Source organism: Urocitellus parryii, chromosome 4, assembly GCF_045843805.1.
Source record: "Urocitellus parryii isolate mUroPar1 chromosome 4, mUroPar1.hap1, whole genome shotgun sequence".
In the NCBI taxonomy this organism is placed as follows: Eukaryota; Metazoa; Chordata; class Mammalia; order Rodentia; family Sciuridae; genus Urocitellus; species Urocitellus parryii.
Window position 1 is genome coordinate 102,022,908 of NC_135534.1, and position 27,627 is coordinate 102,050,534.

The 27,627-nt window shown below is 34.8% G+C and overlaps 1 pseudogene; it reads left to right on the forward strand.

The window, feature by feature from the left end:
* Nucleotides 1-27,627, forward strand: part of LOC144254314 (NXPE family member 1-like) — a 79,868-nt pseudogene that overhangs the window by 16,602 nt on the left and 35,639 nt on the right.

Consider the following 27,627-nt stretch of genomic DNA (forward strand, 5'->3'; position numbering starts at 1 on the left):
ATGTACAAATGTACCTTTTTCCCCACATCCTCACCAGCACTTATTATTGTTTGACTTCACAATGGCTGCCAATCTTATTGGAGTGAGATGGTATCTTAGGGTGGTTTTAATTTGCATTTCTCTGACTGCTAGAGATGGTGAGCATTTTTTCATGTATTTGTTGATTGATTGTATATCCTCTTCTGAGAAGTTTCTGTTCAAGTCCTTGGTCCATTTGTTGATTGGGTTATTTGCTTTTATGTTGTTTAACTTTTTGAGCTCTTTGTATACCCTAGAGATTAGAGCTCTATCTGATGTTTGAGGGGTAAAAATTTGTTCCCAGGATGTAGGCTCCCTATTTACCTCACATATTATTTCTCTTGCTGAGAAAAAACTTTTTAGTTTGAATTCATCCCATTTGTTGATTCTTGGTTTTAACTCTTGTGCTATAGGCGTCTTATTAAGAAATTTGGGGCCTGCCCCCACATGATGAAGATTAGGGTAAACTTTATCTTCTATTAGACGCAGAGTCTCTGGTCTGATTCCTAGTTCCTTGATCCATTTTGAATTGACTTTTGTGCATGGTGAGAGAAAGGGATTTAATTTCATTTTGTTGCATATGGATTTCCAGTTCTGCCAGCACCATTTGTTGAAGATGCTATCCTTTCTCCAGTGCATGTTTTTAGCACCTTTGTCTAATATAAGGTAGTTGTAATTTTGTGGATTTGTCTCTGTGTCCTCTATGCTGTACCATTGGTCGACCAGCCTGGTTTGGTGCCAGTACCATGCTGTTTTTGTTATTATTGCTCTATAGTATAGTTTAAAATATGAAATCGTGATACCACCAATTTCACTCTTCCTGCTTAGAATTACTTTAGCTATTCTGGGTCTCTTATTTTTCCAAATGAATTTCATGATTGCTTTTTCTATTTCTGCAAGGAATGTCATTGGGATTTTTTTGTGAGAGAGGAGAGAGAGAGAGAGAGAGAGAGAGAGAGAGAGAGAGAGAGAGAGAGAGAGAATTTTTAATATTTATTTTTTAGTTCTCGGCGGACACAACATCTTTGTTGGTATGTGGTGCTGAGGATCGAACCCGGGCCGCACGCATGCCAGGCGAGCGCGCTACCGCTGAGCCACATCTCCAGCCCGTCATTGGGATTTTGATGGGAATTTCATTGAATCTGTAAAGTGCTTTTGGTAATATGGCAATCTTAACAATATTAATTCTACCAATCCATGAGCAAGGTAAATCCTTCCATCTTCTAAAGTCTTCTTCTATTTCTTTCTTCAGGGTTCTGTAGTTTTTATTGTATAGCTCTTTCACCTCTTTTGTTAAGTTGATTCCCAGGTTTTTTTTTTTTTTGAGGATATTGTGAATGGAGTAGTTGTCTTCATTTCCATTTCAGAGAATTTGTCACTGATACACAGGAATGCCTTTGATTTATTGGTATTGATTTTATATCCTGCCACTTTTCTGAATTTATTTACTCGTTCTAGAACTTTCTTGGTTGAATTTTTTGGGTCTGCTAGGTATAGGATCATGTCATTGGCAAATAGTGCTAATTTAAGTTTTTCTTTTCCTATATTTATGCCTTTAATTTCTTTCGTCTGTCTAATTGCTCTGGCTAGTGTTTCAAGAACTATGTTGAATAGAAGTGGTGAGAAAGGGCATCCCTGTCTTGTTCCAGATTTTGAAGGGAATGCCTTCAATTTTTCTCCATTTAGAATGGTGATGGCCTGAGACTTAGTGTATATAGCTTTTACCATGTTGAGGTAATTTCCTGTTATCCCTATTTTTTCTAGAGTTTTGAACATAAAGGGATGCTGTATTTTGTCAAATGCTTTCTCAGCATCTATAGAGATGATCATATGATTCTTATATTTAAGTCTATTGATGTGGTGAATTACATTTGTTGATTTCTGTATACGGAATCAGGCTTGCATCCCAGGGATGAATCCCACTTGGTCATGGTGCACCGATCTTTTTGATATATTTTTGTATCCGATTTGCCAGAATTTTGTTGAGGGTTTTTGCATCTAAATTCATTAGGGATATTGGTCTGAAGTTTTCTTTCTTTGAGGTGTCTTTATCTGGTTTTGCAATCAGGGTGATGTTGGCCTCATAGAATGAATATGGAAGTACTCCCTCTATTTCTATCTCCCGATATAGATTGTAGAGTATTAGTATTAGTTCTTCTTTAAAGTTCTTGTAAAACTCTGCTGTATATCCATCTGGTCCTGGGATTTTCTTGGTCGGTAGTCTTTTGATGGCTTCTTCTATTTCCTCACTTGATATTGGTCTGTTTAGGTTGTTTATATCATCCTGACTCAATCTGGGTAGTTCATATGTCTTAAGGAATTTATCAATGCCTTCACTATCTTCTATTTTATTAGAGTATAAGGTTTCAAAATAATTTCTAATTATCTTCTGTATTTCTGAAGTGTCTGTTGTGATGTTGCCTTTTTCATCCCGTAAGCTAGTAATTTGGGTTCTCTCTCTTCTTCTCTTAGCATGGCTAGTGGTCTATCAATCTTATTTATTTTTTCAAAGAACCAACTTTTAGTTTTGTCATTTTTTTGATTGTTTCTTTTGTTTCAATTTCATTGATTTCAGCTCTGATTTTAATTATTTCTTGCCTTCTACTGTATTTGCTGCTGATTTGTTCTTCTTTTTCTAAGGCTTCGAGGTGTAGTGTGAGGTCATTTATTTGTTGGCTTTTCCTTCTTTTAAGGAATGAACTCCATGAAATGAATTTTCCTCTCAGTACTGCTTTCATAGTGTCCCAGAGATTTTGATATTTTGTCTGAGTTTTCATTTACCTTTAAGAATTTTTTAATTTCCTTTTTGATGTCTTCTGTAACCCTTTGTTCATTCAGTAGCATATTGTTTACTCTCCAGGTGATGTAGGATTTTTTCTTTCTTATTTTATTATTGATTTCCAATTTCATTCCATTATGATCAGATAAAATGCACGGTAGTATCTCTACTCCTTTGTATTTGCTAAGATTTGCTCTGTGAAATAATATATGGTCTATTTTTGAGAAGGATCCATGTTCTGCTGAGAAGAAAGTGCATCAGCTTGATATTGGGTGGTATGTTCTGTATATGTCAATTAAGTCTAAGTTATTAATTGTATTATTGAGCTCTATGGTTTCTTTATTCAACTATTTTTTTGGAATATCTGTACAGTGGTGAGAGAGGTGTGTTAAAATATCCCATGATTATTGTGTTGTGGTCTATTTGACTCTTGAACTTGAGAAGAGTTTGTTTGATGAACGTAGCTGTACCATTATTTGGGGCATATATATTAATGATCATTAAGTCTTGTTGGTGTATGGTTCCCTTGAGCAGTATGTAGTGTCCTTGTTTATCCCTTTTGATTAACTTTGGCTTGAAGTCTATTTTATTTGATGCAAGTATGAACACCCCTGCTTGCTTCCAAAGTCCATATGAGTGGTATGATTTTTCCCAACCTTTCACCTTCAGTCTGTGTATGTCTTTACCTATCATATGAGTCTCCTGTAGGCAGCATATTGTTTGATCTTTTTTTTTTAATCCAGTATACTAGCCTATATCTTTTGATTGGTGCATTTAAGCCATTAACATTTAGGGTTATTATTGAGATATGGTTTGTATTTCCAGCCATATTTGGTTATTTATGTTACTTAACATGATTTGATTTTCCTCTTTGATTAGTTTTTCCTTTACTGTACTACCTCCCACTGTTGGATTTCATTTTTATTTTTCATTTCCTCTTCCTGTAATATTTTGCCAAGGATGTTTTGAAGAGCTGGTTTGCCTGCTGCAAATTCTTTTAACTTTTGTTTATCATGGAAGATTTTTATTTCATCTTCAATCTTGAAGCTTAATTTCACTGGATACAAGATTCTTGTTTGGAACCCATTTTCTTTCAGCATTTGAAATATGTTATTCCAGGATCTTCTAGCTTTCAGAGTCTGTGTTGAAAGATTAGCCGTTATCCTGATTGGTTTACCCCTAAATGTAATCTCCTTCCTCTCTCTTGTGGCTTTTAAGATTCTCTCATTATTCTTTATGTTGGGCATCTTCATTATTATGTGTCTTGGTGTGGATCTCTTATGATTTTGTACATTCAGCATCCTGTAGGCTTCTAGTATTTGGATTTCTTTTTCATTCTTTAAGTCTGGGAAGTTTTCTAGTATTATTTCATTGAACAGATTGCTCATTCCTTTGGTTTGGACCTCTATACCCTCTTGTATCCCAATAACTCTTAAGTTTGGTTTCTTTATGTTATCTCATATTTCTTGGATGTTGTGCTCATGATTTTCTAACATTCTTGCTGAGCTGTCTATGTTCTTTTCAAATTGAAAAACTTTGTCTTTGCTGTCTTATGTTCTATCTTCTAAGTGTTCTACTCTGCTGGTAATACTCTCATTTGAGTTTTTAATTTGGTTTATTGTTTCCTGCATTTCCAGTATTTCTGTTGTTTTTTTTTATACCCTCTCTCTTCCTGTGGAGTTTATCTTTTGCTTCTTGGATTTGTTTATGTGATTCATTGTCAAAATGATCTTTCATTGTCTGAATTTGCTGTCAAATGTCTTCCTTGAGACTCCAGATCATCTGAAGCATGTATATCCTGAACTATTTTCTGACATTCCATTAGCTGCAGACATTATCTCTTCTAATGTTGAATTGACCTGCATTGTTTGTTTTCTTTCCTTGTCTTTTCATACTGCTCATGTTTCTTTCTAGCTTTGAGAAACTGTTGTGTTAAAAGTTTTCTCTTTATATATTTAAATTGTTCTTGTATAGCTTCAAAATCCCTCTTTTGCGGAGAAAGACAATGTTAACAGTTCCCAATATCAACAGTACATCATCTAAGCACATGTTTTCATTATTAATACATTCAGAGTTAGAATCTAAGTCTAGAGATATTGGTTTCAATTATTATTTAAAAATATAGTCATTAGTTTCATAAAAGGCATACCATATCTGGTGGCATATAGAAAACTGAATTTCAAATGAAAGATATTATACTTAGAGGGAAAGGAGTGAGGGTATGAGGTTAAACTAACTTAGGAACTTTGGAGAACTCTAACCAATAGACTGGTAATTTATAGAAGAATGTATAGATTCAACCTCATATCTGTATTCAGATATTTACCCTACATATAGATAGTAAAATTTAGGTGGTTGAAAGTGGGACAGAGGGAGTAAAATGACGAAGAAAAAAAATAACACTGAAGAAAAGAGAAAAAAGAGAGAAGGAAAAAGAAAGTAAGAAAAAAATAAGGAAAAAATGGGTGGAAGGTGGGGCATATGCAATTCCTCTATATTATATTATTTTGGTGATTCAGTTGTTCATGCACAGTTCTTGGTTTCACAAATGTTGAGGTTGTGAAAGAGAGAGTAGAAAAGAGAGAAAAAGAGTCTCTCATAACTCTGTTTTCCTTTCTTCCAGTAGGTGGCATTGTCTATTCCTAGCTTGAGCCTCTGTATTCAGGGTGGTGGGTATAGGCAGTGAGAAAGGAAATGAGCTTCCACCTGTATCTTCCCTAGTCTAGTCTCTGAGGTAGAAACCAGGTGCCTGTACAGTTGTTGTTTTGCGTTGATAGCTACGCCCCCCAAAAGCTTGTGGGAAATATTTTGAGTTATCACAGCTAAGGGTGGAGGAGTTGGAAACTGGGTACCTGGATCAGCCGCAGAACCATGTTAGTAGTCATACCCCCTTTAATGGGTTTTAAGGGTTGATGGGCTTCCTCCAGACTAGCACGCAGGACAGGGTCGGGCTTCCTCCTCTGGTCTGGCCCGGCTTGGTGCCGGGCTTTCTCCTCTGGTCTTGTCTGGCTTGGCGCCGGGCTTCCTCCTCTGATCAAGGCTTTCAAGGTTTTTAATAACCAGGAGGATGAAGCCAAAAAGGGGAAAAATTCTTAAAGTTAAATATCAGCTCCTTGTTTCCACAATTCAGGGTCAAAGAAAGTTCTTGTGGCTCATGCCGTAACCCAAGTGTCTTGAACCTCCAAAATACCCTGGGGGCACTGTTTCTGATATGGATGGACTCAACACTAGGTAAAAGCCTGCCCTAACCTGATGCCCTTCACCAACCCTGTCCCAAGTGTAAACAATGGAGACACTGGAAAGTGGACTGTCCCCAAGGAAAAACACCCCTCTCCTCAGTGCAGCCAGTTTCTCAAGTCCTCTAATACATCCAAGGAGCCCCAAATTACAAGGATGGTAAATAGCTAAGCAGCAGACAAATAATTCTCTTCTAAAGGCATTAGAAAGACACAACTAGCTAATTCTCTAACTGTCCTTCCTAAACCCTGACTAGCCCAGCAGCCAATGATGTGTCTCAATAAGGAGCATGACATAATAGCCTCATCCCTTAAAAATAATGGGAGATAATGTCTCATGATTTTCTGCATCCAAACCTGGCCTGATCACCAACTGGAAAAAATAATTAAAAACCCCTAGGCAGCCATCTCCCTGGCCAGAGCACTGAAGTATACATTGGAATGTAAACTGAAAAAGCCAATAGGTTCAGTGGGGAACCAACCTAAAACTAAAGAAAAAAGTGGAAAAAAGTTCTATTTAACTCCTTCCTGGCTGCAACACAGAACACTGATATCAATACTCTCTCTCACTCTGTCATTTGAACTCTCTCATAAGGCTTCACTGAAATAATTAATGGCCATAACATTTTTTCCTAGGACTCTTATTTTTTAAAAAGTCTATATTTTTGAGCTCATAATTTTGATTCTGTGTGTCTAAATTAGAATTTCTGATAAGACTTGTTTTATCCAACTATAAAAATTTTTATACTCTGGTGTACTCAGAGGCTAATTTACAAAAGTTGACTCTTACCTAATGAGTCTTAAAAGTTATAAGGTCTTTGCTTGTTTGTTCTGTGTACTGTCTTGTTGACGTGTGTATCAGAACCAACATATAGAGTGCTCATAAACTAAATTTTTTTAAAAAAATATGGATTCAAATACCTTTAATTCACATTTTTAAAACATATTCAATTTAAATTGGGTAAACTAATCAAAGTAAAGATTTCTTTAAAATTACTTAACTCACCAGTCTCTCTAGGTGGTAAAAAAACTAATGAAATGTTAACATCTATAAAATGTCTAATTTCCATAGTTTATAGACTTTTTTCAACAAGGGAGAAGTGGCTAACACTACTCAATACACTTGTCTTATATCCTTGGTTTTTACAGTAAAATAAGTAAATTAGGTTTGACATGTATGGGATTACTCATAAATGTGTTTATTAAAGATATCTAGATTAATCTACAAAGTTAAAATTCTATCTATTAAATATAACATCAAGTACTCTTAGCTCCTTAAATTCCATAGAGTAACATTATTGGTGATTTCATAGATTGAAAAAAAAGGGGGGGGTTAAAAATGCTGAGTGTCATCACTAAAAACAAGGTTACTAAAAATTTAAAGTCCCAACATGAGTAATTCTATATACTTGAATATTGTGTTTTCATGAAATGATAAACAAATGTGATTCTAAATACAAAGTTTTATAGAAGATTTCTATATATAAAGGCCCCAAATTTTTAACTGTGTTTCAACTAGACTACTGTAAATAACAAAAGTATTTCTTCTCATTAAAATGGAGTAATTTGTCTAAATTCAGAAATTTATAGGAATTGTATCATAATGTAAATAGAAAAAGTGGTTAACAGATGGGAAAGAAAAATAGAAAGTTCTAGGTATGAGACTATATTTAATTGAAGGAAAAAAGTGTTTCTAAGATCTCCCATGCTCTTGGATAAGCAAAATTAATATTGTGAAAATGACCATACTACCCAAAACACTATAAAGATTAAATGTGACTCCAATTAAAATTCCAATGTCATTCCTTAAAGAAATAGAAAAAGCAATCATGAAATTCATTTGGAAAACTAAGCGACTCAGAATAGCCAAAGCAATCCTTAGCAAGAAGAGTAAATCAGGAGGCATCACAACATCAGACCTTAAACTATACTACAAAGCTATAGTAACAAAAATGTCATGATATTGGCACAAAAATAGGCATGTAGACCAGTGGTACAGAATAGAAGACACAGAGACAAACCCACATAAATACAGTTATCTCATACCAGATAAACGCACCAAAAACATATATTGGAGAAAGGATAGCCTCTTCAACAAATCGTGCTGGGAGAACTGCAAATCCATATGCAGCAAAATGAAACTAAACCCCTACTTCTCACCATGCACAAACTCAATTTAAAGTAGATCAAGAACCTAGGAATTAGACAGAGACCCTGAGCCTACTAGAGGAAAAAGTGGGTCCAAATCTTCTTCATATCGAATTAGTCCTTGACATCTTTAGCAAGATTCCTAAAGCACAACAAATGAAATCAAGAATTAAAAAATGGGATGGACTCAAACTCAAAAGCAGATTCTCCTCAGAAAAAGAAACAATTAATGATATAAACATTTTGAGAGCATATTTCTTGCCCCACACCAGTCAGAGAGAGCACTAATCTCCAGGAGATATATATATATATATATATCTCAAAACTTAACACCAATCAAACAAACAAAAAACCCAATCAATAAATGGGCTAAAGAAATCTTTATAAAATAAATAACAAGAGAGTTTAAGTGATAAAAAATATCTGTGTAAGAAAAATAGAAATTTCAAAAAGATTGTATGTAACTAAATTAGAAATATATACATATATATATATATATATATATATATGTAACTAAATTAGAAATATATATGGAACTATCAGTCAAAACTATTTAAGGTTTTCCCCTAAGGTAAAATGTTAATGTACTGATGTAAAACAACAGTAATCTATATGTTAAAATGACAAGGATTTTTAAAAAACATTAATTTACTCTTAACATTGTGTTTGTTAAGTTTTAGTTTTTAGAGCAAGTAATCTAGAAAAAATAAAGGTTTATACAACTATGGTTAAACAACTGTTATTTTGGAGTATTATACTATGTTACGGAGTCTAGTTTTTTCTTTAAGAGCTAAACTTGGTTGATTTAACAACATCAATGTAATTGTGGTGATATTATTTTAAATACATTCATATCTTCCAGGTAAACAAGTCTTTAAGGTAAAGGTTTTTTAAAATATACTTTTATTTGTTTTTTTTTTAATGTGGTGCTGCAGATCAAAACCAGTGCCCCACATGTACTAGGAGGGCTACCACTGAGCCATAATACTAGCCCCAAGGTAAAAGGTTTATAGGAACATTGTATCAAGCTGGTGTTTTCCAAAATAAGTTGTCTAATAATTTTAGACTTATAAGGATAACAAATTTTATTGGGGATTTATTTATGTTATTTAGTGTTCTATAACTAGACCTGTTATCAATAAGATTTATAAAGTTTTATGTTACCTTTTACACTGGGATAAAATTTAAACATATTTTTAAGGTCATAAGAGCCTAAACTGTTCAAAAGTTAATATGGTAAACACTAAAACAACTTGACGTTTTTCCACAAAAAAAGGTTAAATGCTTTCTCAGCCTTTCTTTAATTCATGTTTTAAACGTAACATCATATTGTATTTTGAATATAATTTTCATCTTTTTATTGATAATCTCTCTTTGATGAGATATTATCATCAAATATTCCTTTACTTCTTTAAAAAGGGCTTCCTTTAGTTCTTCAAACATACTTATAATGGCTGTCTTGAAATTTTTGTCTAACTTGGTCTGATATGTTTGCTTTCTCATTTTTATGTAAAATTTTTAACATATATGACAGCAGAATGATTACAATTCTTATTACATATATAGAGCACAATTTTTTATATCTCTGGTTGTATACATAGTATATTCACACCAATTTGTGTCTTCATGCATGTATTTTGGATAGTAATGATCATCACATTCTACCATCATTAATTACCCCATGCCTCCTCCCTTCCCTTCCAACCCCTCTGCCCTATCTAGAGTTTGTCCATTTCTCTCATGCTTCCGCTCCCTATTCCACTATGAATCAGCCACCTTATATCAAAGAAAATAGCTGGCATTTGGTTTTATGGGATTGTCTAACTTTACTTAGCATTATCTTCTCTAACTCCATCTAGTTACCTGCAAATTCCAAGATTTTATTCTCTTTTATTGCTGAGTGATATCCCATTTTGTATATATGCCACATTTTTTTTATCCATTCATCTACTGAAGGGCATCTAGGTTGTTCCACAGTTTAGCTATTGTGAATTGTGCTGCTATAAACATTGATGTGGCTGTGTCCCTGTAGTATGCTATTCTTAAATCCTTTGGATATAGACCAAGGAGAGGGAAAGCTGGGTCAAATGGAGATTCCATTCCCAATTTTCTAAGAAATTTCCATACTGCTTTCCATATTAGTTGCACCAATTTGAAGTCCCACCAGCAGTGTATGAGTGTACCTTTTCCCCCACATCCTCACCAATACTTACTGTTATTTGTCTTCATAATAGCTGCTATTCTGACTGGAGTAAGATGAAATCTTAGAGTGGTTTTGATTTGCATTTTTCTAATTGCTAGTGATGATGAACATTCTTTCATGTATTTGTTGATTGATTGTACATGATCATCTGAGAAGTGTCTGTTCATGTCCTTTGTCCATTTATTTATTGGGTTATTTGTTTTTTGGTGTTTAGCTTTTTGAGTTCTTTATATACCCTATTTATTAGTGCTCTATCTGATGTGTGAGGAGTAAAGATTTGCTCCCAAGATGTAGGCTCTCTATTCACCTCACATATGGTTGCTTTTGCTGAGAAGAAACTTTTTTTTTTTGCTTTGGAGCATTTATTAGGGACAAAATTTGGGAAACTTATCCTCCCAAATACAGGGAAATGAAATTAGAAGAAATTGTGAAAAATCAAAGACATGAGGATGAAGATACCATAATAACCTACTTTCTGAAAAGATACTGAAATTTTAATAAGCAATTCACAGACTCCATTTATCCAACTCCAACACATTCCAGCCCTAGGTAAACTTCATCAGTGAGAAGAATTTATCATCTAGCTAAGTTCATATGCTGACTTCATTTACTACTTCATACTGTTTGTATACTGACTTCATTTACTAAGCATGCCTACAGTAAGCCAGTCCCATGTTAGCACCAGGGACACAATAGTAAAGAGTTGCCTTGATCCTGATGCAAGATTTCTCTCAGGCCTGTATTAAAACAGATCTCTGACTCGTGTACTTAAGAGAAGCAGAATTATTTATAAAGGCATCTGAAAAGAGAATTGACATTTTGCTTAAATAGAACTTGTTATGAAATTAGCTAGTAAACAAAAGACATTTCTCAGCAGCAAAAATGAATTTCACATATTCCAAATACTAAAATTCATGAGTAGGGACCTTACATATGACTCTTAGAGTCTACGTATTCCAATTTTGTATACAAGTCTAGCAATTGTGATGCAGGAGAATCCTGGCTCCTTTACAAAGAGAAATTTTGAGAACTTCCAAAGCTCAAGGGAGTCAGGCTGTGCAGTCCTGATTTGCCTACCTTATCTTCTACTGGGCTTAATTACATGGTTTCCAAAGTATATTTAACTAACAACCCACAATTGATAAAATAGCAAACGGTGCTGGAGCATTGTGAAGTTAGAGGTTACCCTGAAGGATTTGCTCAGGCAGTATGTTGCATAATCTTTAGAGAAATAACCTTCAAACATGCTATGGTTTTACTGCCCTGTAGAACATCAGCAAGTTTTTTTTTTCTAAACTAGCAATGTTTCCTTGGGCTAACTGTACGTGTGTGTGTAAAGCACTTAAGGGAATCAATTATTTTACCTAATTTTCTGATTTCCAGTTCCCACACAAATGGTTTAAATAGTATTTGACATAGTCTAACAAATGAATTTGCTCTTAAAGCTCTGTCTGATCCATACATCTGAGATGCCACCTGCCCTCAGTCTTTATTCTTTTCTGTTTTATTTTTATAATTTTTATTTTTTACAATACATGACAGCAGTGGAAAGTGTTATAATTCTTATTACACATATAAGGCACAATTTTTCATATCTCTGAATATAAATTATGTTCACACAAATTTATGCCTTTATACATGTACTTTGGTTTTTTTGCATTACAATTTTTAATACACATATATACCACAATTTTTATATCTCTGTTTGTATATAAAGTATGTTGACACCCAATTCAAGTCTTCATGCAGGTACTTTGGATGATGATGTCCATCACATTCCACCATCCTTGCTAATCCCCTGCCCTCTCCCTTTCCCTCCCACCCCTCTTCCCTATCTAGAATTCATCTATTCCTCCCAGGTTCTCTTTCCCTGACCTACTATAAGTCAACCTCCTTATATCAGAGAAAACATTCAGCATTTTTTTTTGGGGGGGGGAATGGCTGAATTCCTTAGCATTATCTTCTCCAACGTCATCCATTTACCTGCAAATGCTATTATTTTATTCTCTTTTTGCTGAGTAAAATTCCATTGTGTACATATGCTGCATTTTTTTTTTATCTATTCATCCACTAAAGGGCATCTAGGTTGGCTCCATGATTTAGCTATTATGAACTGTGCTGCTATGCACATTGATGTGGCTGTGTCCCTGTAGTATGCTGTTTTTAAGTCATTTGGGTGTAGTCCAAGGAGAGGAATAACTGGGTCAAATGATGGTTCCATTCCCAGATTTCCAAGGAATCTCTGAAAGGCCAAGGCTCGTCGTCGGAGATTAAAATGCACACACAGAGATAGCAGTGACAAAGATGAAGTACTTTATTGCAAGCTGGTGCTAGCTTATATAGAAAGTGAAAGTTAGTTATCTTAAACCAGGAAGCTCCCGGGGACAATCATAGTAAAGGTCAGGTCATCACATGCACATCTTCCCTGCATAAGAGTAATGGGGGGCACGAACTGTTCACAAGCTCGGAAGACTGGAGGGCCAATTAGAAGGTTTTCAAAACAACTGTTATCCGCCCACTGGCAATTTGCCCGCCGCCATGTTACATTAAGGGCCCCTTATCTGAAAGGCCCGGGGAGTTCTAGCTGTCCACTGGCAATTTGCCTGCTGCCATGTCTGAAAGGCCCGGGGAGTTCTTAGGGAAACTCCATACTGCTTTTAAAAGTACATGTATGAAGACTTGAATTGAGTGTCAACATACTTTACATGCAAACAGATATGAAAAATTGTGGTATATATGTGTAATAAGAAGTGTAATGCAAAACCAAACAAATAAAGAAAAAAGAAAGTACATGTATAAAGGCATGTATTGGAGTGAACATACTCTATATACAAAGATACGAAAAATTGTACTATATATGTATAATAAGAATTGTAATGCATTCCACTGTCATGTATTTAAAAAAAATAAAATCAATAAAACTAAAACAACACCCCTAAACCAAACAATAACAACAACAAAAAACACAATATAGGTGTTTATTTATCTCTCCTGTGACTATGCAGGCAGGTTCATCACATAGAGGTCATCCAGGAAGCCAGGTATTCTGAAAGCTCTGCCATCCTCTGCCTGTGATCTCAACCTGAGGTTAGGGTACCCTCTTATGGGTTCATGGAGGGAATTTAGGAGGTTCGTGATCTCAAATGGGAAAAAGAATTACATTTTTATTATCACCAGCCTCTACATAAAGTTTATTAATCTCAGTTATGAATGCTGACAACAAACCACAGGAGTTTTATAATACCTGTGGCATATGACACAACTATTAAAGAATCTTAAAATATCGTCCATGCATATCACAGATTTGGAATTACTGTACATACAGGCCTGTTGCTAAGTTTTGAATTTTTGTGTTAATAAAGAATTTTTAGGGGCTGTGGCTGTGGCTCAGTGGTACAGTGCTTGCCTGGCATGTGTGAAGCCCTGGGTTCAATCCTCAGCACCACAGATAAATAAATAAAATAAAGGTATTGTGTCCTAAAAATAAAAACATTTTAAAAAGAATTTTTATATAAACATGTAACAAATGGAGTTACTTAAACTGTTGATTATTATATCTCAATTAACTGGGTTTGTTATGACTCCATATATTTTAGTTTACACATTATAAAATGTTATTAGGAGAAGGTCAAAGGCTTCAAAAGGTGACCAAGGGCGCCATGTTACAAAGAAGTTTTAGGAACCCCCTGCTCCAGGATGTTGTCATTATTCTCACTGTCAGTGTGAGGCTGGTGGCATGCCTTGTTTGCAGCAGGCAGGAAGAGAAAGAGCCTTGAGAAAATAAGTCATGTGTTGCCTCTGTTTATAATTCCACTGCAGAGACAGCAATCCCAGGGCCAAAGCTGAACACCAGGGAACCTGGGAAATGTTGTTTAACTGCATTGTCACATGTCCAGCTACAAGTTTCTATTATCAGAAATAGAAGGGTCAATGCTTGCCATCTCTACACATTTACTTGATAATGTCTGAGGATGACAGCAGATGAGCAAAGGAGGCAAAGGATGCAGAAAGCTGTGTCTGAAAGGAGATGCCACTAACAAACACAGTTACAGGAAGATGAAGAGGATTTGAAAAAGATGAAATATTCTTTTTCTCCATTTAAACAATTTTTTGTGCATTATATACATAATAGCAGCATTTGTCGTTACATATGTGCACATGCACAAAATAGAAAAAATATGATTTGGTTATTCACATTCCCCAGAACCTCCCCCTTGCCCTTCTCTCCTTCCTCCCCTTGGTTCCCTTCCTACACCATACTGATCTCCCTTCTATTTTCATGAGGTTTTCCTCTTTTTCTTTCTAGCTTCCACATATGAGAGAAAACATAACCACTGACAGTTTTTATTATTTTACTTTTTCTCAGTTGATCCTTTTAGTTATACATGGCAGTGTAGTGTATTTGGATATATTAGACATATATGGAGTTTAACTTATTCTAATCAGGATGCCATTCTTGTGGTTGTACATGATGTGGGGCTACACTGGTTGTGTATTTATATATGACCATAAGAAAGTTGTGTCTGATTAATTCTACTGTCTTTCCTATTCCCATCTTTGTATACACTGACTTTCTGAGTTGGACTTATTTTGCTTCTAAAGATCCATCCATTTTCCTGAAAATGATAAAATTTATTTTTTCTTTATGGTAGAATAAAATTCCATTGTGTATATATACCATGTATTTTTTCATTCATTCATCCATTAATAGACCTGAAGGCTATTGGGAATTGTGTGGCTGTAAACCTGGGTGAGCATGTATGGCTACAGTATGTTGAATTTAATTCTTTAGGATAAATACAGAGGAGTAGTAGAGTTGAGTCATGGTGATTTTATTTCTAGTCTTTGAGAACCTTCTATACTGATTTCCATAGTGGTTATACTGATTTACAATCTCAGCAGCTGGGTAAGATGTTTCTTTTCCCAAGCATCCTCCCCAGAGTGTATTATTAACTGTATCTTTATAGCTGTCATTCAAACTGGAGTGAGATAAAATTTCAGGGTAATTTTGATTTGCATTTTCCTAATTGCTAAAGATGTAGAATATTTTTTCATATGTTTTTGGCCACTTCTATTTGCTCATTTGTCGAATGGGTTATTTGGGTTTGGGTGGTTTATATAGTTTGTCATATATTCTGAATATTAACTCTCTGTCAGAGGAGTAGCTGGCAAACATTCTCTCTCATTCTATAGGTTCTCTATTCATCCTCTTAATTGCCTCCTTTGCTGCGCAGAAACTCTAATTCAATGCCATCCCATCTATTAATTTCCCATCTTGCTACCTTACTAAGAACATTGATTATTTTTTGTTGTTTTTGTTCTAATTAATTATACATGAGAGTAAAATATATTTTGACATATTATACATATATGAAGTATAACTTCTCATTCTTCTGGTTGTACATGATATATAATTATATTAGTTGTATAATCATATCTGCATATAGGATTGTAATGTCTGATTTATTCTACTATCTTTCCTATTCCCATTTCTCCTTCCTTCCCTTCATTCCCCTTTGTCTAATTCAATGTACTTCTATTGTTCCACACAGCCCCCGCTTATTGTGAGTTAACATTCACATATTAGAGAAAACATTTGGCCTTTGCTTTTGGCGGATTGGCTTATTTTAGTTAGCATGATAGTCTCCAGTTTCATTCATTTGCCAGCAAATGTCATAATTTTATTCTTCTTCATGGCTGAAAATATTCCACTGTGTAAACATACCATATGTTCTTTATGCATTTATCTGTAGAAGGGCACTTAGGTCATTTCCATAGTTTAGCCATTGTGAGTTGAGCTGCTATAAACATTGATGGGCTGCATCACTGTAGTATTCTGATTTTATTGATTCTTAACAGCATATGAGGAAAAGATACATGGACCTGAAAAATTGTAACAACAAAGGAGGGCTTACTTTAGAAGATATCATCTCCAAATGGGCAGTAAATATCCCAGAGAGTGGTGGGCATTTCCAGTTGGCAAAATGTGGTATGTTACTCACTGTTTCTCTCTTGGTAAAATGAAGACAATCTGCCTGATGGCCACTGACCATTCCTGTTATTGTCCAGGGCTTTGCTCACCTTCCAGGACCATTTAGGTCTTTGTTGGTCATTGTTAGGACAAGATGAGGTCTGGCCCAACAGCCATAGAGTGGACCCAGATCTGTGTGGCTCTATTGTCTAAAGCAGTGGTTGATAATAAATATATGAAAAAATGTTTAATGTTTTTAGCAATTACAGAAATGCAAATCAAAACTACACTAAAACTTCATTCATCTCACTCCAGTCAGAATGGCAGTCGTTAAGAATACAAAATGATAAATGCTGGAGAAGATTTTGTGAGGGGGATGGAGAGCCTTTAAACTGTTAGTGGGACTGTAAATTAGTAGAACCACTATGGAAATCAGTAAGGAGCATCCTCAGAAGACTAGAAATGGAATCACCACATGACCCAACTATGCCACTGCTTGGCATTTATCCTAAAGAATTAAAGTCACATACTATAGCAATACATGCATACCTATGTTTATAGCAGCACAATTTATAATAACCAAACTACGGAACTATCTTAGGTTTCCATCAACATGTGAATGGATAATGTATGGTATATACACACAATGCAATTTTATTCAGCCACAAAGAAGAATGAAATCGTAGCATATTCAGAAAAATGATTGGGATTGGAGAGCATTATGTTAAATGAAATAAGCTAAACTCACAAAGTCAAGGCACATATATTTTCTCTCATATGTAGAAGTTAGAAAGGAAAAGAAAGAGAGGTGGGTCGCATAAAAATTGAAGAAAGGCCAGAGAGCAAAGATAAAAAGGAATAAGGGGAGGGAAGAGGGGAGGAAAAGGAAATGTACTGAGGATTGTAATTGACCAAATTATATTATTGTATTACTTGCATGTACTAATATGTAGCAATTAATTCTATAGTTATGTATAATTAAAATGCACTAATAAAAATAGAAAATATTGGAAATGAGAAAATAAAAAGAAAAAATTTTAAAATATTCTACTTTGCCTTATAAGTCAATGTTTTGATTTTTCATAGTTGTATAAATCTCAATATATGCTATACTCTAATATATTCAGGCCCCTATTGTTGGAAATTTTGGTTATTAAGACTATTTGCTATTATCTATGGTAAATACTCCATAAATTACAAGTTTAAAAACCAAACCAAACAAAAAAGCAAATCCCCAACTGCCCTCATAGTTCTCTGGTAGTCACAAAGTCTCTTCCCAAGCTATGTTGCTGCCACCCAAATGTGCCATGTCCTCCCTGGACTTTGCCTGGGTACAACAGTGTTGCATCCAGACACCCAGCAGCCAGCAGGGTCTGGGCTGCACAAGCTGCAGCCATCAGGTCATCCAGGTGGGGAGAGGGGAGGTTTGTGGTGCTTCAAGCCCTGGGTCTGGGATCTGCAGGGCTGAGACCCTGCCCGACCTGTCCAGCCTGTGGTGCAGGGAGCAGCTGGTCTAGTTTTCTCACTGTACACCTCCCATTTCACTTTAATATACACATTTTTATTTTTTATTTGTAATTTCATTCTCCTGAAATATTTATTATCTCTTTACAGAAAATGTTTGTCTATCTCTGGATCAGAACATTCATATATCAGGTCACTATTTCTGTCTTTGGATTTAAATCTGCTATCCTGAGAGCTGTCTTCTTCCTTCCTTCCTTCCTTCCTTCCTTCCTTCCTTCCTTCCTTCCTTCCTTCCTTCCTTCATTCCTACCCTTATATTGGGTTAATTAAACATATAAAAATTAGTTAATTTAATCTCCATTATTATTTTATTATTCATGTATCTTTTAAGAAAAAATGTTTAGTGGTTGCACCAAGTGTTGCAGTATTTTTTATAAATAGTTTTTATGCTGTACTCTTTTAGGACTAATAAGATAAAAGTCTGTATATGTCCAGTACATGTGCAATGTCCTGTTTCAAAACTTTTCCATCCATGGTTGGTTGAATTCTCAGCTGCAGAACCAACGAATACAAAAGACTGGCACTATTTAACCTAACACAATCTCCTTTTTATCCTAAGGACATCTGCTTTGTTTTTCCAAATTGTTCTATTTTATTTGCTGAAATGCTAAAGTGTTTTAAGTCTTGGCATGGAATATTTGAGAGCCATTTCTCCTCAAACACAGAGTCCTTTTAAAGCCTAGCATCACACATGAGGAATTAACACAGTTTATAGTCTATATGACTTGGATTCGATCTTGAAAGACCAGACTTCAGAATTCCTGTATAGACATCACCCTGGTCTTCCAAATTAGAATTCACAAATGTGCTGTTATTCTCTCAGTCTGAGATGTCTTGCCTTTATTGTTTTTGAGGTTCTTTGAGTTCTACTCAACAAATTTTATTGAATATAAGATAATCTGCAACAGGGTCTTCATAACAAGGCAAAGGGGCCTTCATAACAAGGTTCACATGGAAAATAGGAAGTTCAACTCTCCATGAGTGACAGTTTATTCTTGATCACTTGAACTTCTGGCTACATTTCCTTTTGTCTTCTCAGGTATTTATCATGTCCTTCCTAGAATTAGACTACTAAAGTCTTAGGACATTGAAAAAATAAATAAATAAAATAAAGACATTGTGTCCAACTACAAACAAAAATGTTTTTTAAAAAGTATCCAGTCTATATTTGGCAACATTTGGACAATATTTTCTACGTGGCCCAGCAGCTCATTCATCTGTAGGGCGATTTGGCCCCTTAAAAGAAAAGCTCCTAAAATAAATAATCCACATAATTGTAAATAAAACATGTCAAGGACTGGTTAACAGCCTCCAGGCAGCATTCATCTAGCCATTTGTTATCCAGGGGCCCAGGGAGCCCACCAGCAGAGCTCTCAGAAGGGAAGGTACCCTGGGCAGCAGTGTGACCATCCAGATGGAAACCAGCTTCCACACCTGTGACTGTCAAGTGAGACAAACACGGACAAGTGGTGGAAGGAATGAATATAATAAATGACAACCACCAGAACAGAAACCAAAACAGTCTTCAACCAACTTTCCCAGCAGTAGTAAGATTCTCCAGGAGGTTAAGCTACTCTGTGCTAATGTTGATTTTATGACTACTGTTAAAACACATTTGCTATGATTAAAATTCAAAATGATTTCAAAAAAAAAAAACAAAAAACAACAAAAAAAAAGTATCCAGTCTACAACTCATGCTTGTAATTTATTTTATTACAGAGAAGAAGTGCCTTAGTAACACATTGGGGACCTCAGAAGAAAATCTCCATCCCGCTCACAGGAGCTCCTAGGTGTAGGATTGAAGAAGTCTTTACAACTAAAGGTATGAAAACATTTTCAAAGTGGAGCAAGTGAGGGAGAGTTGTGACATTTATTCTTGAGTGCAGAAACTTCTAAAGTCTATGTGTAAACTGAGAGTACAGGGTAGTAGTTGCTTCTAGGAGGGGAAATAAATTTTCAGGATGAAACATTTTAGAAAGCATCAATCAAGCACCTGGATTTTATTTATTTACTTATTATGATGCCAAGGATCAAACCCAAGGCCTTGTGCATGTTAGACAGGTACTCTACCACTGAGCAATGCCCTCAGCCCAAGCAATCTGATTTTAAATCACAAGTTGAAATTCCAGATCAAAGACAAATTATATAAATTGAAGAAAAAGACTGATAAAGCCTGAAATAATTTTAAAAGGAAGTAATAAACATGAGTTTTAAAATAATTATTTTCAAGGTTAATGGGTGCTAGAAAGTCTCCAAGTAAAACAAGAAAATGGAACAAATTAACAGACAGGGATTGAGGAGGGTGAATGATCAATTTACATAAGAAGGCCACTGAGGTAATATGAATCTCAGGGTCAATATTTATTCAAATTCTTCAACTTGATGTTTCAAGCAAGAGAATAGGAAGCATTTGAGATGACACATACACTGGAGGCTTCCCCTTAACCATGAGCATCCCTGCACCCTGTAGGTGCTTAGCTGCTCAGTCCCTTAGAGTCCATGGTGGGCTGCATGGAATAACTTTCCTGGGCAAAGTACAAGCTGATCACCATGAACAGCTGCTGGGGGAGTGCAAGGGCAGCTGGGGGGGGCCAAGGTTTACCTCTGGGAGGAACTCATCTGAGGAGGCACAAGAACTTCGGGTGTTTCCACGCTTTTCTTTCTGTTTTGTTTTATTGTGTGTTTGTTTTGTTGTCTCTTGTAGGGTCCTGATCATGAAAACAACTGTGACCAATCGGAAGTCACTGTGGCTACTGCTGCTGATATTAGCCTTCTTGATCACTTTTACAGTTCTCCAAAACTCCACAAAGGTAGGAATTGCTTGCTTTCTGTGTTTGCAAAAGTATGTTTTTACTTGATACCTCCCCTGTTCTAGGAAAGTCCAAACTTCAAGACCTATAAAACGTAGTAGGGGAGTTTCAAAGGCGTGCACACTTTTTAAGAAACAGAGCAACTGAAAATCATTAAGCAGCATTTGAGAGGGTAACACTGTGTGTTTTTACACACAGACCCTGTTTTTTCACCTTCTTTTACAGAACATCTGAAGAACAAAATGTTTATTTTCATATAGTAAAATTTATCTGCCTTTTTACTTTGACGAGAAATATTTCCACATTCCAACATTAGATTATTTGTCTAAATAATCTACTGAAATTTTAAATGTTGCTTGTGAAAATCTAAAATCAGCATATTATAGAAATACAGCCACCTCAATGTTTATAGCAGCATTGTTCACAATAGTCAAATTTTGGAATTAACCCAGATATTCATCAGCAGATGAATGGACTAAGAAAACATGTACATAGACATAATGGAGTCTTATTCAGCCATAAAGAAGAATGGAATAATGGTATTTGCCATTGTGTGGTATTGGAACAAGGAAATTGTCAGTACATCAGTGGAAATAGAGAAAAATCATGCTAAGTGATACAGGCCAGACTTAGAAAATCAAGGTGGAATGTTTTCTCTCATATGTGAAAGCTAGAGCAAAGCACAGGAAAGAAGATGGTTTGGGAGGAGATGGGATACCAGAAAGACACAGAGAAAATCAGTGGAGTAGAAGAAGGAGGTCAAGAGTGAGGAAGGAAGGGAAAGAGGAAGATAAATAGAATGAATTTAATAAAATCATTTTAGATTCTTAAATAGAGGTGCCAAAGGGAAATTCACTTTTATGTATATGTAGAAGAAAGGAAGTTTAGGTGAGTAGTGGAGGGAGATTAGGGGGAGGGAGGAAGGAAAGAAGAAAAGGGTGTCTGGGAATTGAAATCAAATTCCTTGCATGTGTGATTTGCCCAAGTGAACCCAACTACTATGTATAATTATGAAGCTCTAATAAAAAAATTCTTACTTTTGACATTTAACCTTTCAATGTATGTGCTTTGTTTTGTTTTTGTGTCTTTCTGTTGTTCTTTTATTTCCATATAGATAGCCACCTCCTTTTATTTAATATAGTCCTTTCCTTCTAGGGCATGCCACCTCATATCTCAAAAGGTCTACCAAGTGATGGTCCCTTTTGGGGCTCTTGTTCTGTTCCATTGACCAATTTGTCTTCCTTGTGCCAACACTACATTGTTATTACTGACAGAGCTTCAAAATTAGTCTTGAAAGCTTGCAGGTCACATTGCCATTGTTTGTTTCACTTCAGAAGATTTGGCCCCATCGTAGCTCTTCACTCTTTCTTGCACATTTTGGAATCAGCCTATCAAATCTGAAGAAAAACCTTGGTTAAATTCTATAACCATGACCTCAACTTACATAAGTCCAGTTGGAAAAACTGACGTTTATATTTTTCTGTTGAGCAACATTGGATATCTATTTATTTACATCATCTTCAAGTGTTTCAGTAAATCTTACAGTTTCTGCCTACAGGTCTTGAACATTTTCCGTTAGATTTATTCCTAGGTACCTTATAATTACATGTTGCTATAATATTTTGTTTGTATATGCTGTTCTTTTTAAAGTGAGAGTTTCTAATTGCTTATTGATGGTATAGAGGGGCACAATTGACTGTTGCATATTGAACAATAAAATTTTAACTTTCCAGGATCTCTACTTGATTCATTAATGCCACCAGCATCTCTTTGAGGATGGAAAGTATATTTGTATTATGGCTTCCATCTTTTCCAGAACACTTAACTGCCTTGGAGCTATGATTTACTTTCTTAATTTAATCTCATATTGATTTAATCTCATTTTTTTCTGGAGATTTTCCATTAGTTCTGGTTCAATTAAGGAATTTCTGTTTTCCCAGAAATAGATTTGTGAAGTTCTTTTCTGTGTTTTATAGGATTTTTATGGCAAAATATTGAGACCTCAATATGTACTTAGTCTTTCATCTTAAATCAGACTTTGCTTATTTTATTTCTACCAAAAATTTTAGCACAGAAAATAATTCTATCATTCTAAAAATCATTTATTATTTTTATTTAAATTTGCAATCATATATAATTATCTGATAATGTGGTGTGATGGGTCAAATACATTACTATGAAAACATTATTTAGATCCTCTGGGTCCTTGCCCATTTTTATCATATAGTTCATGTAGCAACTACTGAGACGATTATTAAATTTCTAATTTTGATTGTGGATTTTTCCATTTTCCCCTTTAATTTGTCAAAGTTTGCTTCATTTATAGGTACATGTGTGTATAAGTGTACACACATGTATGATTGCTATGGTTTCTGATAAAATGATTCTTCTATCAGGATGAAATAGTCATCTTTATTTCTAGTGATACTCTTTGTCCCCAAAACTAATAATATTGGGTTTTTGTATGCTTATATAGTCAATCGCTGTCTGTATGAAATATGACATATAACTTTCAACCTACAGGTATCCTATACATTAGTGGTATTCCTTGTAGACAGCAAATGGTTGGCTCTTTCTTTTTTTGTTTCTGCCTTTTAGTGAGGCAGGCAGTCCACCTACATCCAATGGAATTATTAAAACGAGAGGATTTAGATTGAACACTTTTGTTATTTAGTTTCTGCTTGGTCCTTCTATTTTTTTTGTTCCCTCTGCTTTTCTTTTCCTGCTGTATTTTGGGTCTTTAACTTTAATTTATTAAATAAGTATGAGTACTTTAAAGAAATAGAAACAGTCTTTTATATTTATCTATATTTCCTGCTTCTGGTGCTGAGGTTCTGAGTTTCCTACAGCCTAAAGAACTTCAGTCAGCACTTAGAATGCAAGTCCTGTGCTGCCCATTCTTCAGGGTATCAACTGTCCTCCCATCCCTATCTGCTTGTGCTCATTCTCCACTGTTTTTAGAGAGTTGATTTTTAAAATATATATTTTTGGGGGGTTATTATTAGTGTCTACAGGAGAATTGGTCCAGTACATACTACTCTGCCTTTATTAGAAATCCTGATAAATGATTAATAGTAATTATTCATCCTACTATTTTATTATTTGATATGCCAAGATATTCTTAACCAAAAAATCTTTAGTTATCAAGTAATAGAGACTGTAATAATGAATATTTAGCATGTGCCAGTATCTTTCCTAATGCTTCACATGTTATTCCATCAATCTTCACAGTAAATACATAAGCTGTTTATTTTGTATGCCCTGATACTCAAATGATAAAACTGAATCAAGAGAGGTTAAGAACTTGACCAAAACTGCATAGCTAGATAGTGGAAAAGCTAAGCTTTCATCAAAGGTACATGTCTCTAAAAAGGAGCTATCTACTGTTGTGAGCATACGGTAAGACTAGAATTCTCATGCACTGCTGGTCTGGATGTAAAATGGAACAATTTTATTTTTAACAATTCCTGGTATGTATCAAATCCTTTAACAAAGTTCACCATTTTACTAGTTATTTTATTTCTGAGATTCTTGGTAATTTCTTGAATTGCAAAGAATGACTTGTAAGAAGAGTCATTCTTCATAGAATTAAATATATGATAAAAACCGTAAGCAATATATATCCAAAAATATTAAGCTATACCTGTAGGCTGGAATAATAAAGGACTTTGACATAAGGTTGACAGATTTTGATGTCATTGCTTAAAAGTCAAAATTTAATGATGAATATTTATTTGCTCTCAGGCAAAGTGGTACACAAGGAATGAGAAGTTCAGCAAAATTTTAACAGTAATTATCAATGGTTGGCATGATTTGGGGCTGATTTTATTTCTTATACACTTTTCACATTCTCTTTATTCTTAATAATATGTTGGTATTATTTATAATTAGAAAGTAAACATTCTATAAATCTGTATTTCAGTATTTCCTATGTTAGAAAAAACAATCTGAAAAAACACTAAGGATAACATAGAATGTTCAATCAAAATATAAAAGATGAATAGAAAAAATGATATTATACGTAAAAGCCCCATGCATGTTAAACATTTTCTTTCTTATTTTCAAATATATATTTATTTGACAAATAAAAATTATATGTATTGTGCATGATTTGAAATATGAATACATTATGGAATAACTAAATCAAGCTAATTAACATTAGGATCTTATTATTATTATTATTATTATCTGGTGCTGGTGGTGATATTTCAAATCTACTCTCTAAGCAATTTTTTCTTGTGTTTTGTTTTGTTGGGGTATTTTGGGGAGAGGGGCATTGGTGGTACCTTGTAACAAACCCAGAGCCTCATACGTGGTAGGCAAGCATTCCATACCTGAGCTACATCTCCAGCCTCAGCAATTTTTAAGAATGCAAATGCATTGCTATTTTTTTGTCACTAGGTTAGACAATATATTTGAACTTATTCTTGAACTTATTTCTCCTAAGTGAAAATTTGTGACCAACATATTTTGCACTCATATCTACAAATCATTCTCCAGACCAATGTCAAGGAGCTTTTCTCCTCTGTTTTCCTTTAGTAGTTTTTCAGTTTCAGGTGTTACATGTAACTTTTTAATTCCTTTTGGGTTGATTTCTGTATAAAGTGTGATGTAAGGGTATAATTGCATTATTCTGCATATGGATATCCATTTGTCCCAAAGCTATTTTTAAAGAAACTGTTGTTTTTTTCCCATTGTATATTCTTGATACTTTTTTAAAAAGTCAAAGGACTGGAAATACATGTATTTATTTATGGGCTCTCTGCTGTGTTCTGTTGGTCAATGGATTTGTTTTACAACAGTACCATGTGGTTTTGATTAGTAGACTTTGTAGTGTATTTTGAAATCAAGTACTGTGACCTCTAGCTTTGGTTATTCAGGGTCTTGAGAGTCCATGTCAATTTTAGGATTATTTTTTCTATTTCTATGAAAAATATCATTTGTATTTTGATAGAATTTGCATTGAATCTGTAGATTGCTTTGGATAGTATGGATGTTTTAACACTATTAATTCTTCCAATCCATGAACATAGAGTATCTTTTCATTTTTTTGTGCCTTCATCAGTTTCTTCATCAATGTGTAGTAACTCTCAGTGTACAGGTCTTTCACATCCTTGGTTAAATTTATTTCTAAATATTTTTATCTTATCTTTTTTTTTGGGGGGGCAGCTACTGTAAATGAGATATTTTCTTGATTTTTTTTTCAGAAAGTTCATTGTTAGTTACAGAAATATTACTTATTTCTGTGTGCTGATTTTGTATCCTGTAACCTACTAAAGTTGTTTATTTAAAAAGGTTTTTTTGGCAGAATCTTTAAGATTTTCTATTTAAAAGATTATGTCTTTGAAAACAAGAATGACATAACTTCCTCCCTTCTAACTTGGATGCCTTGTGTGTCTCTCTCTCTTGCCTAATGCTCTGAATATATCTTCCGGTACCATGTTGACCAGAAGTGGTAAAAGTGTTCCCTGATGTTAGAGGAAAAACTTTCAACTCTTCAGTATAGAGTGTGTTAGCTGTGGACTTGTCATATATAGCCTTTATTGTGTTGAGGTACATTGTTTCTATTCCAAACTCATTGAAAGTTTTGTCTTGAAAAGATGTTAAATCCAAAAAAGCAGGAGATGGAGGAAGAAGGATTTCAAGTTGGAGGCAAGCCTCAGCCACATAACAAGACACAATCTAGAAATAAAAAAAGAATAGGAATGCATCTTACTCGTGGCACCCTTACATTCAATCCCCAACACACACAAAGATGTTAATAGATTTTTCTGCATCTAAGGAGATGGCCATGTGGTTTTTGCCCTTCATTGTGTTAATCACATTTACCTGCAGAATCATCCTTGAATCACTGGAAGTGATCCCACTAGATCCTAGTGATCCTGCTGAATTTAGTTTGCTATTTTAGGTTAAGGATATTTGCATTTATGTTTATTGGGAATATTGGCCTGTAATTTTCTTTTTATTTTTAACTGATATTTTTGGCATTTTAAAAATTTTAATTCGATATATATGACAACATAATGCATTTCCCATTGTATATTCTTGATACCTTTTGAATTGTTAGAACTCATATTACACATACATACTGTAATTTTTCATATCTCTGGTTTTGCACAATGTAGACTCACATACTTCATGTTATCATACATGTCCATAGGGTAATGATAACCATCGAATTCCAATGTCTTTCCTCCCCCTATGTCCCTTCCCTTTTCCTCTCTCTCCTTTTCCTCTTTGCCTTATCTAGAGGTCAATTAATCCTTCCATCTGGCCTTCTGCAGCATATTATGAATCAGCATCCTTCAATCAAAGAAATCATTCAGCATTTGGGTTTTAGGGATTGGATAATTTCACTTAGCATTATATTCTCCAGCTCCATCCATTTACCTGCAAATGACATGATTTTATTCTCTTTTAATGCTGAATACTATTCCATTGGGTATATATACCACATTTTCTTTATCCATTCATCTACTGAAGGGCATCTAGGTTAGTTCCACAGTTTAGCTATTGTGAATTTTTCTGCTATAAACATTGACATGGCTGTGTCTCTGTAGGATGCTATTTTTAATTCCTTTAGGTATAGACGAAGGAGTGGGATAGCTGGGTCAAATGATAGATCCATTCCCAGTTTTCCAAGGATTCTCCATACTGCTTTCCATATTGGAAGCACCAATCTGCAGTCCCAACAGCAATGTATGAGTGTACCTTTCTCCCAACATTGCCGGCAAACTTATTGTTGTTTGCTGCCATTCTGATTGTAGTGAGATGAAATTTTAAATAGTTTTGATTTGCATTTCTCTAATTCGTAGAGATTTTGAACATTTTTTCATATATTTGTTGATTGTATATCCTCTTCTGAGAAGTGTCTGTTCAGTTCCTTGGCCCATTTATTGATTGGGTTTTGTGTGTGTGTGTGTGTGTGTGTGTGTGTG